Here is a 6,411-nt window from a genome sequence, read left to right as displayed (position 1 = left end):
TATGTACAAGTTTTTAGCATTTTAGTTATTGGGTGTAATTATATATCTTAGTTCTTTTTTAAAATTAAGAAATATTTCAAATTTGCAGAATAATGTTATGAGCTGATGTACATATATAACTAAGCTTCAACAAATGTTAAGATATTGGCATGTTTTCTTCAGCTATCTTTCCTTAAAAAAAATTATAAAGAAATTAAACATTGTAGAGTTAAGATCCCCTATACCCTGTATGCCCTTCTTTCGTTTTATTTCTTGGTTCTTCTTCAAAGATAACCGTTATCCTGAATTTAGTGTTTATTTCTCTCATGTGTGAGTTTTTACCATGTAAGTATTTCGTGTTTAGCAACCTGGAGCATCATTTTCATGGTTTTATATTTAATAAAAATGGTATTATAGTAAATGTTCTTTTGCAATTTATTTCCCTCCAAATATATGTTAGAGATTTATTATGTTGACACATATAGCTTTAGCTCATTCATTTGAAATGTCACATAGTAGGCCTTTGAATGAATGTATGTTAACATATATCCATTTTATAACTAAACTGTGAGCATAATTACTGCTTTATGTCACTGGCTGTTGGAGAGTTTGTTATACAGGGTATGTAATCCAATTTTATTAGCGACTGACAAGTTGCTCTCAAGATATTTGCACTAATTTTATAATTCTGTGATTGCTTCTCAACATACTTGCCAAAGCATGGTATTGTCAGGTCACCACATTTTTGTTAATTTCCTGGGTAAGAAATAGTGTTACTCTTTCATTTTGTGTTTTTCTGGTTGTTGGTCAGTTTGATTATCTTCTCATATGTTTGTTAGCCATTTAGATTTCCTGTTCTGTGACTTGAATATGTTCCAATTCTTTACCTGTTTTAAAATTCGGTTAATATTATTCTTACTAATTTTTAGGAATTCTTGCATTTATTCTAGGCACTAGTTCTTGTTCAGTGAAATCTTACAAATACCTTCTTTCAGACTTTAGTTTTTGTTGTATTGAAGTCCACTTTATTAGCATCTTCCTTTGTGACTTATGTAATTCGTATTGTTTAAGAAATTCTTTTTTATAACAAGGTTATAAACATATTCTATATTTTCTTTTAAACATTTTAAAATTTTGTTTTTAACATTTTGGCTTTAATTCCTTGGGATTTATTTTGGAGTATGGCATAGGACGGCATATTATTTAATGTTTTACCTTTGGAAAACAAATTATCATAGCCCTATTTACTGAATTATTGGCAATGCCACTTCTATCATGTATCTAGTCTATATATTTCTGTGTCTGTTTGCTAGATTCTATTCCGTTCCTGGTCTGCTAGTTTATTCTGCCAATGCTCTCCTAGCTTAAATGACAAAACTTTAAAATAAATGTCTTCATATCTGATCTTTAGTCCCTATTCATTAATTTTTTCTTGATTGTTTTTGCCTATTTGATCTTTCATATTTTAGGATAAACTTATCAAATTGCGTGAAAGACCTTGTTAGGATTTTGATTGGAATTATATCAAACTTTTATATTAACTTGGGGACATTTGACAATTTAAGGTCTGGAGCCCTGGGATTCATAAATACAGTATCCCTATTCTTTTAATCAGATCTTCAATAATGTATTCTAAATTTCTCCATAAAAGTCTTGCATAGTTTGTGTTAGTTTTATTTTTAGGTACCCTTTGATGTATTGCTATAGAGAATGGTATCTTTTTCTTTTACATTTTGTAATTGCTTATTAATGGTAATAGAGGGCTTTTAAAAAAATGTCTGACTTTTGTGGGTACATAGTAGGTGTATACATTTACGAGTTACATGAGATATTTCGATGCAGGCATGCAATGTGTAATACTCACAACAGGGAAAATGGCGTATCTATCACCTCAAGCATTTATATTAATATCCTTTTAGTTATTTTAATAAGAGCAATTAAATTATTTTTTTTGCATAGTCATCCTGTTGTGCTAGCAAATTCTAGGTCTTATTTATTCTTTCTGGGGTTTTTTGTACCCATTAACTATATCCCCAGAAGGTCTATTTTTATTCATTGACTTTATTATATATTCAGCAATCCTTCTAAACTCGGTCATCAATTTCAACAGTAGGTTGAAGAATTATCTTGGATTGTCTGTATGGACAATTATATTGTCAGAATATAAGGGTCATTTTTTATATTTTTTCCTATTATCACTATCTTTTTGTTTATCTAGACATTTCTAGGAATTTTTTCCAATAGGCTGTTGAACAGAAGTGGTGATGAGTATATTCTTGTCTTGTTTCTAATGTTAAAGAAATGTCTTCAGTTTGTTTGGCTAGTCAATAGATATCCTTTATCAAATTATGTTGCTCATTACTCTCTTTGTTCTTAGATCTCTGCCTTTCTTTTGCAAACTACATCTCCTAGACACTCCCAACTGGGTTTTGGCTATGTTTGGCCAATGGAATGAACCGTTAGGAGACTGGAGTGGAAGAAAAAGTAGTCGGAAATTTTCTCTCCTACTCTTGATGATTTCTTCAGGTAGGATCTGGCAGTAGTTCCATCTCCTCCTAGAAACAGTTCGTTTTTACATGGTTCTCGTTCACACCGGATAGTCTTTATATACGTCCAGCCCTTGCCTGGTGGCCTGAGGCCTTGGCCTCTACCTACACTACCTCCTTCTTTTGTACCTCACATTAGGAATATAATAGCTTCCTGCTTCATTAATGTTTGTCACCTTTTCTGATTTTGTGCTCTCTCTGTAACTAGTTACCTATGTTAAATTCCTCACAGGACAATTTTGTGTGGGATTTTATTGACTGGACCCCAATAATACATCAGATTAGAAAAGTACCAGTCCCTTCCTTGTTTGCTAGTGGTATCGTTTGTCTGCTTTGTTTTAATATAGTGAAATTACATTTTACCAAATCATTTTTGTTATTGAGTTGCTATACATGAACAATTGAGAATTGTACATATTATTACCCTTTTATTCTATTAATGTGGTATACTGAATTTAATAGACTCCCTAAAGACACACCATTTTTGCACTCCTTCAGTAAACCCTATTTGTTTATGATGTCCTTTTAAGAACATTGTGCTGATCATCAGGTGGGAGAATCCTTGCTTACGTGTTCTTCCTTTTGCAGGGCAGATTAGAACATGATGATTGGGGTTCACATGATATGTGATTAACATGTCTATGTAATCAGGACTTGCAACACCCCAAATGCTCCTGACACTTCTTAAAAAATAAACAAATAAAAACACAGTGCTAAATTTTATTGTTTGCTATATTTTAAAAGAACTTTTGCATCTGTGCTTATGAGTGTAATTATTTTATAATTTTCTTGTATTGCCCTTATATAATTTAGGAATGCAATTTCAGTGCTCATTGTGAGTTTCATTTGTGTTCATTTTAAAGGTAATTTGTTATTTATTTCAGCTTTTAGGATTAACTCTTCATCCTTGTCAATCACGGTTTTATTATTATTTTATTCTTTAGATAATTATCTTTTTCAATATTACTTCTGCTTGTTTCTTTCATGCTTTTCTTATATTCCTATGAGATTTATACTGGACACACTTTCACCTCTGTTCATTTAAAAATATAATTACTTCTTTTAAATAATACCATGTATTTATTTTTGCAAGTTGAATTTCTTATTTTTTAATTCTTTTTTTTTATGGATATGATTCACTTGTTAAATACTGTAATAGATTGATTACAAATTCTTTGTCTTTTTTATAAAATTAATTTCATCTTCAGTAAATTAACATTCTGATTATATATTTTTTCTGGTTGTCTTTCTGAGCTTTAGATTTGGTCATAGTATTTTGATTTGCAGCTTCATTTTGAATGGTAGCTTCTTTCCCACTTTTGTCTCCTTCTCTGCTTGCCCCTCTCTAATAAGTTTTTTTTGTTCCCACGTTGGCTCCAGGTCCCCAGTAAGAACCAAGTGTTTTAATGTATTTGGCGCCTCTGTACTCATATAATTTTGGTGATGTTACAGATCCAAACACCAAGCCAGCTATTGGCTTAGTTCTATTTCTAGACTTGAGCCTGTGTTTGTGTCCTACTACCTTGCCAATTGCGGTAGCAGAATAATGGCTCCCACAGATGTCCAGATCCTGATCCTAATCCTTAGAACCTATGAACATCTACCTTATAAGGCAAAAGAGACTTTACAGATGTGATTAAGGTGAAGGACTTGGTATGAGGAGATTATCGAGGTAGTCCAATCTAATCACATACGTTTTTAAAACCAAAGAAAATTTTCTAGCTGTAATCAGTCAGAGATGACCAGAAAAAGAGTCAGAGAGTTGCTGTCTTTGAAAATGAAGGAAGGAGCTCATGAGTAAAGAAATGATGAGTGGAAAAGGAAAGGAGCTAGAAAAATAAAACAAATTCTCCCACAGCCTTCAGAGAGGAATGTAGTCCTGCTGACATCATGATTTTAGTCCAGTGAGAACTGTGTCAATGTACAGAGTATAAGATAATCCATTTACGTTTTTGAGGTAATTCGTTATAGCAGTGATGGGAGACTGATAATAATTAGTTTTACCAACCAATTATAAACTGTATCCTCAGTAAGAGATGTATTTCTTTTAAAACTACTTTCAATACTTTAAAAGTACTTTTACATAGTTTTAAAAGTACTTTCAATCTAGTGCTTTTTAAAGTTCCATTTTATTTCCATTTTTGCTATATCTCTTTTAAATGTATTAATACTTGCTCTAGGAACCCTTAATAAATGGTTACATTACAATAAAGATGTATTACAATATGCATCTTTAACACAGTCTGCACTGAATTAATATTATACTACTTCACATGCGATTTAAGAATCTACATTTACTCCTCCTCTCCTTTGTTTTATTATATAACACTTCCATCTATTATAAACCCCATAATGCAGTCTTGTAGTTTTTAAGGTAAACAATTATTTTTGAAACAATTAAATAAGAGTATTTTTTATTTGCCTTTGTATTTACCATTTCTACTTTTTACTTCCCCCTGTAATTCCAAGTTTTCATATAGCATAATATCTCTTCAAATTAAATAACTTTGTTAAGTACTTTTTGTAAAATGAAACTATTGGCAAACATTATCTCAGCTTTCCTTTATCTGCAAATACTTCAATTTAACCTTGCTTTTTAACATATATTTTTTATGGATGTGGAATTTTAGGCGAATAGTTTTTTCCCCCCAGTACTTTACGGATGTCCTTTTATTGTCTTCTGGCTGCCATTGTTTCTTATGAAAAGTCATTGCTTATTCGTATCATTGTTCTTCTATATGCACTGTGACTTTCTTCAGTAGCTGTTTTAAGAATTTTCTTTCATATTTAGTAATTTGACTATGATGTTTGTAGATGTTGTTTCTGTTAAAATATTTATTGTGCTTGGGATTTGTTGGGCTTCATGCATCTGTGACTTAAGGTTTTGCCCATCAAATGTGCAAAATAGTCCAATTTCTTCCAAATATTTTTGTTATACTCCCTTTCCCTTAATTATACATCCATTAGACTATTTAAATGTGTCTTACAGAATGCAGATAATTTTCTCCTTACAAACTATTTTTTTTCTTCACTTTATATAATTTCAATTGGTCTGTCTTCAAGTTCACTTAATCTTTTATCTACAGTGTGCAATTTGCTGTTAATCATATCCAGTACCTTTTGAAATGTAAAATACAGTACAGGTTTTTTGTTGTTGTTGTAGAATTCTATGTGGTTCTCTCTCTTTAAATACTTTTTACCTACTATATTATTCTTTAATATATTAACAATAATTGTTTTTAAGTTCTACCTGCTCCTTAAGTAATGGGGTCATCTGTAGTTCTGCTTCCATTGGCTGATTGTGTTCCAGACACTGTGATAAGAAGTACAATAGAGGCATTTCATCTCTCAGACAAGGTGAGAAGCTGATTGCTCAGATTGCTTTTATAGTTGAGTTGTTCCAGATTGGACCGCCACTTTAACTAGATTGAGTTCATCTGTGACTAGCCCAACTTCCAACATCTAGTACAGCTGCGTCTTTTGATTTAGTTGTGTTTGAGCTGGGAACGGGCTGAGCTGCAGTTTTTGATTTTTAAACTTTGTCATTACATTCACTCCAACTACGTTCCAGGAATCCAGTCACTGTGAGAGTATGCAGAGCTGTGGTTCCAGACTCTTCTCCACTGTTGCCATGTTGTGGAAAAGAAGGTGAGTTTGGGGAACAAACACGTTTTTTGTGTGAGTATGTTTGCATTCCTTCCAGGTTTCTTCCTGTTTGGCTGGCCCACACTATCTTCTAGTAGCTTGTCTAATTTCTCTTCCTTGTAAAATGTGTCAGGACCAAGGGAAAACTCTTCCTTTACTCCATAAAGGTTAACTGACAATCAACTCACAAAAGGCAGTTTAATAGGCGAAAAGGTATACCAATTTATTAACATGTATGGGA

General features: G+C 32.1%; 1 non-coding gene across 1 annotated transcript; it reads left to right on the top strand.

Annotated features, from left to right (window-relative positions):
• The first annotated feature begins 3,068 nt into the window (after nt 1-3,068).
• LOC119470273 lies at nt 3,069-3,204 on the top strand. Its single transcript, XR_005199158.1, has one exon. It is a non-coding gene; the product is annotated as a U8 small nucleolar RNA (small nucleolar RNA).
• The last annotated feature ends 3,207 nt before the right edge of the window (nt 3,205-6,411 follow it).

Source organism: Cebus imitator, unplaced genomic scaffold (assembly GCF_001604975.1).
Source record: "Cebus imitator isolate Cc_AM_T3 unplaced genomic scaffold, Cebus_imitator-1.0 Scaffold25, whole genome shotgun sequence".
Lineage (NCBI taxonomy): Eukaryota > Metazoa > Chordata > Mammalia > Primates > Cebidae > Cebus > Cebus imitator.
Note: the sequence above shows the minus strand (reverse complement) of the source record. Positions and strands in the feature narration are given on the sequence as shown.